Consider the following 13,879-nt stretch of genomic DNA (forward strand, 5'->3'; position numbering starts at 1 on the left):
TTGGGTGGGTTGCCTATGCCGCTTGTAGGTAGATATTGGTCGTTGAAAGTGTCTGTATAGGGAACTTTTTAAAGTGATAAACAAAGGAGCAAGGGTGTCACTGATAGTGCTACTAAACTGGGATGTTTGCAGAATGAGGTTTTCACTCTGCAGGGGAGTGCGCGATGATATGAAAGTTTCTGACAGATTAAAACATCCCCCAGCTTGTGGCTAAGCCATGTCTCAGCAATATCCTTTCTTCCAGGAATGCTAGTTCATCAAGGTTCGCAGAAGGGCTTATGTGAAGTGGGGAAGGTAGGAGACGAGGTACTGGCAGAACTGAAACTGTGAGGATAAGATGCGAGCTGTGCTTGGGTACCTCAGATGGCAGAGCACTTGCCCGCGAAAAGCAGAGGTACCGAGTTCGAGTCTCGGTCAGGCATACAGTTTTAATCTGTCAGGAATTTTCATATCAGCGCACACTCCACTGCAGAGTGAAAATCTCATTCTGGAATCATCAATTTCGTCCGCCTTCCCCCCCCCCCCCCCCCGCCCCACACTCTCCCCTCATGGTACGAGAACAGAAAGGCATAGAAAAGGAGAGATGAAATGCTTAAACACGGTTTTCTACTTCGCATGACGCTCAAATTCCGTCAAATTTTTTTTGAATGCTTTCCAGTCATACCACCCTGTATACCAGAGAAAAAATTGTGGTTACGTTACATTCCAAAAGAGTAATATACCATAAAATGGTATTTCAGCCCAACTAAGTCCTTAGAGACGAGTTGACTCGTCTGAGGGATTTCAAAGGTTGTAAGAATATACTCCGGCTACACATTTCAAACTGTCGTTTTCGACTGCAAAATATATGAAAATTAACGCTCCCCAGGATGGGGCGGTTTCTGTCATATACTTTGTGTCACCTTGTGAGGACTTTTTCTGTCGATTCTGAGCCGTGGAGTGTCCAAAATGTTTTCCTCTGCTACCCATACAAAGATCTAGCGATTGCAATACGGAGTGTTGCGGTTCTGACCTGCTTCACACAGGCATCCTGAGAACGGTTATGAGTAAGGGGATGCAGCCGGCCAGTGTGGCCGTGCGTTTCTAGGCGTTTTAGTCTGGAACCGCGTGACCGCTACGGTCGTATGGTCGAATCCAGCCTCGGGCACGGATGTGTGTGATGTCCTTAGGTCAGTTAGGTTTAAGTAGTTCTAAGTTCTAGGGGACTGATGACCACGGATGTTAAGTCCCATAGTGCTCAGAGCCGTTTGAACCATAAGGGGATGAAGGCGACCTTTCAATGGTGTGATACGTCCATGGTGGCGTTGGGCAAAATTGTGGTGAAATATGGTGCCAACGTGACATCAATAACTCATGTTGAAACTCACGTGAACTGAGCTCTTTTCTTTTCCTTCATATCACTGTATCAAGAATCACCAAGCCCAAGGACGATGCAGCAGCGGATGCGCCATAGCATCATTACAGAAGAAAGCTAAAAGCAATGTCAAGCTCAGTCTCCAACAACTATTTGCAACAGGAAAAAATGACGGTGTTTCAAAAATGTGGAACTTATTTTGCTCCACAGTGTACATATTGTAAACAGTAATGGCCCTAGCACATTTCTGTAGGTTATTCATAAAATTATCTTTCCATATATTCAGTTCATCCCATTAAGATTACAGTACTGATATCAGCCAACCAGAAAGTCTTAAATCCAGTCACAAATCTTGTTTGGAACTCGGTGAGATCGTACTTTGTTCACTCAACAACAAAGCGGGATTGTAATGAATACCTTCTGAAGTCAAGGCATATGGCGTCAACCTTCGTGATTTTGCCTACTGCACTCTGGATTTCGTGGAGTAACAGAATAAGCTGTGTAAGAACATTTTTTACGGAATCAACGTTGGTTTCTACTGTGGAAATTTGCGTTCTCCAGGAACGTCATGATACGTGAACAGAGAGAACGTTGCACAATTCTATAACAGATTGATATCAGTGATATAGGTATATAATTACTTCCGTTAGTTCGAAAACCCTCTTTGGAAACGGGAATTACCTTTGCTTTTTCTAGTTGTTTCGTCAACTATGTTGCTCCCGCGAACTTTGGTGAACTACAGCTAGAATGGAAACAATTTCCGTCGTACGATATTTGCAGAGTTTCAACGACATCTCATCAGGTCCAGTTGCCCTTCTACTATTAAATGACTTTAGTAGAGTTCCTATTCCGCAATGACTCATCTCAGTATCTGCAATGGTGTATTACAACGGTTGAAAGGGGAAACCGTATTGTTATCTTCCACGGTAAGACAATTTCGGAAAACTGACTGTTGATTTATTGATCATAGTCCTGCTCATAAGTTTGTAAATTTGTAGTTAATGTTGGTCTCGTTTCAAACATCACAAAATTAATTTGGTTACTGTGTTGAATAATATCTTCTTCAGAAGACTGCTTGTACACCTGGTACACGTCTGTTGTGGTGATTGGCTTTTAACACATTTCTCCATGCCGTTGTTAATCACTCATGCTTCCATATTACCAAGACAGCTTCTCGATCCTTTTGCTTGTACTCCGCCCTTTTTTACTGATACTTATTACAGAATAGAGTGACTGAGTATACAAAATGCTCAATAAAAAGATTTTTGGTGAGATTAACGGAATATGGATTGAGAGACATGATTTTACACATTACTGTCAGAGACATTTACAGAGGAGCAATTCGACTTTTTTGTGCTCCAACAGGAGAATTTTCAGCTGGTAGGTGAAATATGTTTGGTTAAAAATAGAATAAGCAATCAGTTAAAGACGGATTTGTTATTATCTACATGATAAATGCAACTGAAGTAGGAATGAGGAAGACTGGTTGCAGATATTAGAAAGTAATACAGGAACTCTCGATCTCTGTAGTATTTGTCTAGAATGCACAAATGCGATGAACTTGTGATTTTCCTATTTTTAATTAAGTCTGGTAACGCTTACAGAACAGCCACTACGTGGCAAATAGGTCTTACGAAATGGCATTCTTCAGAGTATTTGTATGAATACCCAGAAGTAAATTCTTAATCGATGACACTGAGAAATCAGAGGAACCAAAATCTTCTGAAACCTACATGAAAATTATACAGTCCTCCAACTTCTACACACTGAGGAGTAGGAATTCATAAGTTAAGGAGAAAGTACGTGAGATGTATTCATTGCGATCATATTGAGGTTCAACAAGGGTGTGCTAACGTGCACCGGCTTGCTATTCTTCCCTCGACTGCCATTACAACAACGACGACCCCTACAGAGAGAAAAGTTTCACTGAATAGAAAATTATCAAGATCTGTAGCGCGTAATGAATGCGCATGTACTGGGCTAAATCCGCTTATTTGCCAAACACATTGGTAATTAACGTTCCATTGATACAAGATTAGCTACCAGGGTGACGCAGCGGCGGCGTTCCAACGCAGTGCGCCAAATGGCTATGCCGGCTAGCCGTATACGTTGCCAACGGTTGAGGGCAAATAAATTCTTGCTTCCATTCCTAAACTCTGTGAAAGTTGTTGGAGTGGATGTATTGTCTGATGTTTTAATACTTTTCAATATCTTTGAGCGTCATTTGGAAGTACCTGCATCAAAATTACTGCATCTATAAAATCCTAAACATAGGATGAAAAGAAGTACTTGTACACACATCAGGTTGTTGTTACTAATAGGAAAGTGAACGAAAACGCTCAAATAAAATTATATCCTCGTTAAATTATTTTCGACAGTAGAAGACTACGTGGTATTGCCTCAGTATCTTTTCCGCCGCGCTACGCTAAACGGACACTACTGGCCATTAAAATTGCTACACCACGAAGATGACGCGCTACAGACGCGAAATTTAACCGACAAGAAGAAGATGCTGTGATATGCAAATGATTACCTTTTCAGAGCAGTCACACAAGGCTGGCGCCGGTGGCGATACCTACAACGAGTTGACATGAGGAAAGTCTGTAACCGATTTCTCATATACAAACAGCAGTTGACCGGCATTGTCTGGTGAAACGTTGTTGTGATGCGTCGCGTAAGGAGACATGCGTACCATCACGTTTCCAACTTTGATAAAGGTCGGATGGTAGCCTATCGCGATTGCGGTTTATCGTATCGCGACATTGCTGCTCGCGTTGGTCGCGATCCAATGCCTGTTAGCATAATATGGAATCGGTGGGTTCAGGAGGGTAATACGGAACGCTGTGCTGGATCCCAACGGCCTCGTATCACTAGCAGTCGAGATGACAGGCATCTTATCAGGATGGCTGTAACTGATCGTACAGCCACGTATCGATCCCTTAGTCAACAGATGGAGACGTTTGAAAGACAACAACCATCTGCATGAACAGTTCGATGACGTTTGCAGCAGCATGCAATATCAGCTCGGAGACCATGGCTGCGGTTACCCCTGCCGCTGCATCACAGACAGGAGCGCCTGCGATGGTGTACTCAACGACGAACCTGGGTGCACGAATGGCAAAACGTAATTTTTTCGGATGAATCCAGGTTCTGTGTACAGCATCTTGATAGTCACATCCGTGTTTGGCGACATCGCGGTGAACGGACATTGGAAGCGAGTATTCGTCATCGCTATACTGGCGTATCACCCGGCGTGATGATATGGGGTGCCATTTGTTACACGTCGCGGTCACCTCTTGTTCGCATTGACGGCACTTTGAACAGTGGACGTTGCATTTCAAATGGATTACGACCCGTGATTGTATGCTTCATTCGATCCCTGCGTAACCTTACATTTCACCAGGATAATGCACAACAGCACGTTGCAGGTCCTGTACGGTCCTTTCTGTATACAGAAAATGTTCGACTGCTGCCTTGCCAGCACATTCTGCAGATCTCCCATCAATTGAAAACGTCTGGTCACAATACGCCAGTCACTACTCTTGATGATCTGTGGTATCGTGTTGAAGCTGCATGGGCAGCTGTACATGTGCACGCCATCCAAGCTATGTTTGACTCAATGCCCAGGCGTATCAAGGCCGTTATTACGGCCAGAGGTGGTTGTTCTGGGTACTGATTTCTCAGGATATATGCTCCCAAATTGCGTGAAAATGCAATCACATGTCAGTTCTAGTATAATATATCTGTCCAATGAATACCCGTTTATCATCTGCATTTCTTCTTGGTGTAGCAATTTTAATGGCCAGCAGTGTAGCTACACAAATCGTTGAGAGAAAAGTTTCGGTAGATCTCCACCACTCTAACAGATTAGGCTACTGCCACCACCGAGTAACCAATGGGGCCATGACATCGGCGCATGCCACTGTGTTGACACTCCCTATGCCAAAAATATTAATTTTGCCTGTTCTTAAGTAACTTTTTCACAAGAGAAAATTTCGCCTATTTGAGAATTTTAACTCTTGCCCTAAGTTAAATTAAGAAGTGATTATGGCATACTTAGAGGGACTAATCCTATGAACCGTTAATGTCGTCAATGCTGATTAGTCTGCATGCCTGAACCCTACAGGGAGGAGGGAGGTCCAATCGTAACGGAGGGGTACGTGCGGAGAGCCCAGACTGATCTATAATTAATGAAGAAGGGCAGTACGTTATTCTGTAGCTGCAGAAGAGCAGTAGGGACGAATAACTGAACTGGCCTTGTAACATTAGACTAAACGCAAGGGGAAACTATAGCCGTTACTTTTCTTTTTCCCAGTACATACACCTCTACTTTATGGTTTAATGACCATGGCATTCTCGTAGAATATTCCGGAGGTAAAACATTCATTGTTACCCGTAGGCGAGGACTTCTCGGGTGGCTATCATCATGAAAAAGCAAGACATGCATTCTAAGATGTTGTGAACGTGGAATGATGGTTGCCTAAATCCGGTAGATAGGTAGGTTAGAAAATCTAAGTTAAATAGCGTGGTAATTAGTTGAGTACGGTGGCAGGAAGAACAGGCCTTCCGGTCAGGTCAGTACAAAGTTTTCAACATAAAATCAAATTGCAAAAGTTGGCCTAATAACGAATAAGAAAATAACAGTGTTGGTTAGGTTCTATGAAGAGCACAACTGTATATGACGGGTAGCTACACAAATCATGAAATGGGGCTGGTAATCATGGAATAGGGCTGCAAATGCTTCTGCTCGCTGGTTCTCGTCGTCTAACTCGAGGGTGATCTCCAACGTTTTTACCGCCAGACCGTGCGTAAAGGAAGGTGAAGGAAAACCTGACCGTATCAGAAACTAAGTTCCGCCGGTTTCCCAAAACACAGTTCAGGGTGCTCAAAAATAAACGGAGTCCCACAGTTGCTCTTGAGCAGCGAAGTGTGGCGGCACTCGAATGGAAACAGAGACCCACAGCTACGGTTTGGCAACAATGTCCCGTTTGTTTACAAAAACAATCGCCTAAAGACACAACGCGTTCATAACACAAGTCCCTTCTGTGTTCCACACCGGAAGTATTCTAGGACAGGATTCTTGGCAAGAAATTCTATCTTCAATTCGTGCGCACACTGAAATTCGGCAAAGTTCAATACTTCTGGAACCACAAAAACTACCACCAAACGGTCGCATTGAGCAACACACGTCCGTCGTCGGCAAAGGTGCGCAGAACTCTATCCTAGAGCTTTGTGTTGTCTCTGCTTAAATACCATCTACCCGAAATTCCCAAATGTACGTCACGAACGGCTTTCCATTGGTCACCTCTTCCATAACTTTTTACATATAAGAGAAATTTTAATTCTGTTTCCACCATTATACGCGCGCTCAAATTCTGATCAAAAAACAGATAATAAACAAATTTGTACCTACAATAACTTGTCCATAATTAATGTTTTACAATTACCTTTGCAGAGTGCGAAAACAGTTTTTGTCATTTGCCACTAAATAACATTAAACTTCTTTACAGCGTACCACTTTCCATACGGATTTGAAGCGCTTCTTCTGATGCTGTGCCGCGCGGTCAGGGGCGCCTAATCACGCTTCGCGCGGCTCTCCCCGGTGGAGGTTCGAGTCCTACCTCGGGCATGGTTGTGTGTGTTGTTCTTAGCGTAAGTTAGGTTAAGTAATGTGTAAGCCTAGGGACCGATGACCTCAGAAGTTTGGTCCCATAGGAACTTACCACAGATTTCCATTTTTTTCTGATGCGCTGATCAGAATTTTCATGCACACAGAGGTTAAACAAATATGGGCAAAACTACGCAAAAGTTATTAATGAACAAAGACAACACATCATAATAATTACAGAGAACACAAAGCAATCGTTTGAAATGTGGGAAAGACATCCGTTGTCATACACTTCCTTGCTGTTAGTGTACCTGTCTTGCATTATTTGTTTTAATCGATTATTACCTACAGATTAATAAATTTGGTGATTTACCAGTGAAATAGTAATGCAACAAATTATACAAGTATGTCAGTCGTTGCATTTCGGCAAGACTTTTAAGATGAACACCCGATTTGCTCTGTACCTGCATTGTTTCAAAAGTTACAAATCTTTCAGTAAATTTCAGATTTGTTTATTCAAAATCTTTTGATATCAAATTCGTGTAAATCATATCAGAGTGTCAGTTGATTAGTCTCAAACCCAAATTTCATTTGCCGTATCGTACTTTGTCGTACTAATTTGCTTTTATGTGTAATCAGTGCAAACGTGGCTAATGTAGTGCCTTAAAGATCTGCGCTGGAATGGGGTAAGCCCGCGTGACGTCACGTAGCCGCCAGACGTTTGGACCTGACGGGGCCACGTGGAGCTGCCTGCCGCTGACCACTCGCTCGCCGCCGTCTTCCTTCCCGCTCTCACCAGCTGCGTGGCTAAGCCGACCTCACCGGTCGCGGTGCGCGCCCCCTCTAAGCGCGACCCGCGATCGGACTTCTCTCTCCAAATGACAACAGGTGACTGTCGTGTCACAAGAGACCGAAAGAATTTATGGTGAGGTGCACAAAATTATGCATTCAGTTCATGCGGCAAAAATTTGAGTGTGATCGGTAACTGGAATTCGGTGGTATGACAAGGAAGAGGAGAAGAAATGTAGTACGAGAACGTGGACAGAGAGGAAGGAGTGAAAGAGAAGCCCGTCTGGTTCCATTTTGCACACATCATAATTTAATCACCATTGACGCTAGTCTAAGAATCATGAAAGATGGTTGTACGCGTCGAACTCACCTGTGGACAGTGGAAGGTTTCATATTGATTATATAATGGTAAGACAGAGATTTGGAAATCAGATTTTCTACTGTAAGGCTTTTCAAGGAGTAGAGGTGGACTCGAACCATAATTTATTGGTTACGAAATGAAGATTAAATCTGAAGACATTGACAAATGATAGGATATTTAAGGAGATGGGGTTTCGATGCAATGAAGGAACCAGAGGCAGCTGAGGATATCAGGGACAGCATTCGGTAACGACGGACTCGAAACGGAGAAAATGATTATAATTATAGAGGAGAGGATAGCTTTGAGAGATGAAAAAGGGAAGGCAGCAGAGGATGACAGATAGACAAACAAGGCCTGGTGGAAATCGCTGCATAACAAATGACATATTGAATTCTGTTGACAAAAGGAATAAATATAATAAAATTCAGGAATAAAGAAGGCACAATGGGATACAGAACTGTAAATGTGAAACTGACAGGAATTCCAAACTGCCTAACCAGAAATGGCTAGAATACCCATGCTGTAAAAAATGACTGAATAGGGAAAGTCTGAGAAAATGCAAAACAGTGTGCTGTCTGTAATAATGTTAAGTATTTTTATTTTTACTACCAGTTTCTGTTCTGAACCGTCATCGACGGCAGGAAAATTATCACAGATATATCACATGTCACGCATGTTTCAACAGAAGTTACCACAGAAACCATACGTCCAAAAAAATTGTTACAAGATTCAGGTATAATGGCATAATGACACAATGGCACATCATCAATGTGACACCATACTTTAATTCTGCAGCAGTTAATAATTTTTCATGGCAGTTATGGATTTCTGTGATAACATATACTAAAACATATATGACATATGATTTATCTGCGATAAATTTCCTGCCGTTGAAAATGGTTCAGAAACGAAACCGGTAGCAAAATAAATCAAAAAATAGCATTAATGCACAGTGTTATTCATTTTTTTTAAATTTTTGCATGATGTTGATTATCGCCTAAGCAAGATGAATAGTGGAATGTAGATGACACTTATTGAGCAAGAGGCCTGAGGAGATAAGATGAGGTACATGAATATCAACAGCTGAGACTACAAGTTTCACTAAACAAAGAAACAGGAAGCTGAATAGTGGATAGTATGTACAGAAGGAAACAAACTTCACAATTATAGTAAAAGAAATAGGTGAAGATAAGATAGGAGATACAATACTGCGAAGTCAGATAAAACGGAACAAGGATGTTAAAATAGACAAGACTCTCTGAGAATTATTGACATCCATGGGAGAGACATATATCAAAAGTGCTGACAGCTGTTAATACTGTCAAGCCGTTAGTTCCATAAGTCACGGTTTTAATATATTGACAATGTGATTTACAGAAGAATGGAAAACTGGTAGAGGCCGATCACGAGGAATGTCAGTATAGGTTCCGGTGAAATTTAGGAAAATGTGAAGCGACACTGACGCTACGTCTTATCTTAGACGATAGGTTGGAAAAGCTTTTGGCAAAGTCGAGTGGACTAAACTTTTCCAAATTTTATGGCATCAGAGATGAAACACAGAAAGTGGAAGGTTGTTTATAACTTGTACAATCACCAGAATGCAGTTATGAGAACCGCCCACACGACATGAAAGGGTCATAGCTGACTTGAAGGAAATGAGATCTGGTTGTAGCCACCCTCTCCCCTTATTAAAGCAATTAAAGTTCAGGAAGAAGAAATAAAAACTTCTAGCTTTGCCAATGAAATTCTGAATCTGTGAGAGACACCAAAGGACTTGGAAGTGGAGTTGTATGTGATCGACATGAGCGTTAGATTACGAAACGAGACACTACAAGTAATAGAAGAATTTTCCTATTTGGGTAGTAAAACAAATGATGAAGGGCAAAGTAGCAAGAATAGGAAATGCAGTGACAGTGGCAAAAAATATTTATAAAAAGAGGAATTTGTTAACATATATATCACAAATTTGTGTGTTTGAAAGTCTTTTCTGAAGGTATGTGTATACAGTGTAGGCGTACATTGAAGTGAAACATGGACTATAAGCTGCTCAGGCAAGAAAATAGGAGCTTCTGTAATGTGGTGCTGAAGAAGAACGCTGAAGGTTATACTAATAGATCGAATAACTAATGTGGGAATGGAATTGGGAAAAAAGTGGTTCAAATGGCTCTGAGCACTATGGAACTTAACATCTATGGTCATCAGTCCCCTAGAACTTAGAACTACTTAAACCTAACTAACCTAAGGAAATCACACAACACCCAGCCATCACAAGGCAGAGAAAATTCCTGACCCCGCCGGGAATCGAACCCGGGAACCCGGGCGTGGGAAGCGAGAACGTTACCGCACGACCACGAGATGCTGGCGGAGTTGGGAAAAATTGGATAACTATAGCGCAACTTAACGGTTCATAGGACGCAATCAGGACCACGAGGAATGTTAAGTTTGTTACTGGATGAGAGGGTCCAGTGCAAAAATCTTAGAGGGACGCTTACGCATGATTGCGACAAACAGGTTCAAATGGATGTAGGCGTCAGTAGTTATTCAGACACGATGAGACTTACCCAAGGTAGAGTATTGTGGAAAGCTGTAATCAGCTTTAGGACTGAAGACCCCAGCAACGACGTAGAGATATTACAGAACTTTATATCACACGGAAATTCATGAACTGCTATGCGATATGTGTGGGACAGAGAGATATTAAATTTTAAATTTGATACTAGCTAAAGATTGCAAATTAAAAGAGTTTTACTAATGTATACGCAGCTAACGCAGTGCTAAACACTGATTTGGAAACAAGAATATTGACCTATCTTGGCAATGGTCCCACAAAAGAACCATCTTAAGAAAGTATCGTTCGTGCAGTATTAAGCATATTGATTAGTTCCTGCGATTTAGATGGTCTTCACTACCAAACCATGTCCCTGTAAGAAGCTAGCACAGCCCAAAACATTCAGACCCTTCGAAGCGGACGAGTAACCCACCAAACGAATAACCTGCCATTAGATCGCATGTATCACCCAAGACGAAAGAAAACTTAAACGAGACTAAAATGATACAATGGAAGTACAGCGGTCATAGTTTGCACTGCTACGCCCTTTGGAGTCTCGACGAACTGACACAGCTGTAAGCCAAATTTCATTGCTAAGTACAGGATCCTCAGACTACAGGGGCTGTGAAGAGCGCCGACGACTCATGAACGCTGCAAGTCGCAGGCAGGAAGACCATCGCATTGGGCTGCAAGAGGGAGGCCTGTTATGTCACGTAGCCGGTGCCGCTAACGTGAATAGTCTGAAGTGACAGCGATATGGATGTATACAGGTTGCGACTGTTGTTGCGTATACAAGTTATAAAAGAGCAGTGCATTGGCGAACCTGTCATTTGTACTCATTTGATGCATATGACAAGGTTTCCGACGTGATTATGGCGACACGACGAGAATTAACAAACCTTTTAACGGGGAGTAGTAGTTGGAGCTAGATCCATGGGACATCCCATTTCGTAAATTGATAGGGAATTCAATATTCCGGGATCCACAGAGTCGAGAGTGTTCTCAGAATACCAAACTGTAGGCATTACCTCTAACCATGGGCAGCACCCTAGGCGACGGTCTCCACGTAATGGCTGAGAGCAGCGCCGTTTGCCTAGTGTTGTCATTGCTAACAGACAAGCAACACTGCGTGAAACAACCGCAGAAATTAACGTGGGACGCACGATGAACGTATCCACTGGGACAGTGCGGCGGAATTTAGTGTTAAGCCGGCTAGCGGACAGAATCAGCCCTTGCTCCACGCTGTACGAAGTGTATTCAGTCGCTACGCCTACAATGACTCAGCTTTATTTTCGGACTGTCTGGTTTTCATTGTCGATATACATTCACTGCACAGCTGACGATGGCTCTTGCTCTGTTCGCAGTTTTTTGTTGCGTACTGGGAGTGGAGAGAAATGTAATAATTCCTTCTATTTGTTCTATTTTTTCCTTAGTTTAATAAGGGTTCTACAGATAAACTGTAGACGTTCTTCACAAATGTTATAACTTGCTTTTCTCACTAGGTTAAAATTGTATGCGGAAAGTTTTATTGAAACTATAGTTTGTCATAAGCCTTAGGACTACTGAAATATTGTATATGAACTACTTCCTCGCCGTTAAACCCAAATTTGACCGACCAATTTTGTAGAGAAACCTACTTGCGTGTACATATCACGTATTAACTTATTTAATTTTCATCTAACAAAAATATGTTTCGATCATGAATATAGACAGAACATAAAGCGTATCGGCACATTTAGAGATAGCCATGCTCTAGTCAGGCCTCGAAATCAGAGCTTTCGAGAACCGACGCCAGTCCTAGAAGAAAATGATTAATACATCTTCTGCATTCACACAACTTATAAACGTGGATATCTGTATCTATATATACATTTTCTACATCAGTTTCTAAGCCATAGGATCGAATTAAACCTAACTGTATGAAGAGATAAAATGAAATTATTCAGATAATCAACGGAGACGAACATTTAGTTGGAAGTGGAATCCGATAGTAGGAAAAGGAAGAAAAAGAAAAACAGTAGCGTCTATGGACAGTGAAAAGGATTGAAAGAGGAAGCCATCTGGTAGAATATCGTACAGAGCAAAATTCAGTCATCGCTAACACTTGGCTTACAAACCATTGAAGAAGGTTATATATGAGTAACAGACATGGAGACAGTGGAAGGTTTCAGGCTGATAACATAATCGTGAGAGAAAGCTTTCGTTACCAAATTTTAAATAGCAAGACATTTCTGGGGTCAGATGTGGACTATGGCCATAGTTTATTAGTTAGTAACTGTAGATTAAAACTGAAGAAATTGTACAAAGTTAGGAAATTAAGGAGGTGTGAACTGGATAAGTTGAATGAACCAGGGGGTGTTGAGAGTTTCAGACGGGGTATTACGCGAAGGTTGACTGAAACAGAGGAAAGGAATGCGGATAAAACGAATGGACAGCTTTAAGAGATGAAATAGTGAAGGCAAAAGAAGAGCAAGTAGGTAAAAAGACAACGACTACTATCAGCTCTTGGATAACACAGAAGATATTGGATTTAACTGATGGAAGGAGAGAATATAAAAGTGCAGCAAATGAAGCAGGCAAAAGAGAAAACAAATCTGTATAAAATGAGACTGACAGAAAGTGCAAAATGACTAACCAGAAATGGCTAGAGGACAAATGTAAGGATTTAGAATCATGTTTTACTAGGGAAAAGATAGATACCATTTGCAAGAAAATTAAACAAACCTTTGGAGTAAAGAAATACAGCTGTATGAATAACAAGAGCTCATGTGGTAGATCATTCCTAACCAAACAAGGGAAAGTTGAAATGTGGAAGGAGGAAGAGAACGTAGATGAAGACGAGATTTGAGATAGGATACTGTGAGATATGATACTGCGAGAAGAATTTGATAGAGCACTGAAAGAACTAAGTCAAAACAAGGGCCTAAGTCAAAACAAGCTATTGATAGCCTTGGGACTGTCAGCCATGACAAAACTCATCCATCCGGTGTGCAACATGTATAACGCTTGCGGAATACCCTCAAACTTCAAGAGTAATATAATAATTCCAAATCCAAAGAAAGCAGGTGCGGACAGATAAAAATATTACTGAAACATCAGTTTACTAAGGTATGGTTGCAAAATACTAACACGAATTCTTTAGAGATGACTGGAAAGACTGACAGAAGCAAACTCTGGGGAAGATCAGTTGGGATTCCGGAGAAATGTAGGAACACGTGG

Source organism: Schistocerca piceifrons, chromosome 3, assembly GCF_021461385.2.
Source record: "Schistocerca piceifrons isolate TAMUIC-IGC-003096 chromosome 3, iqSchPice1.1, whole genome shotgun sequence".
Taxonomy (NCBI): Eukaryota; Metazoa; Arthropoda; class Insecta; order Orthoptera; family Acrididae; genus Schistocerca; species Schistocerca piceifrons.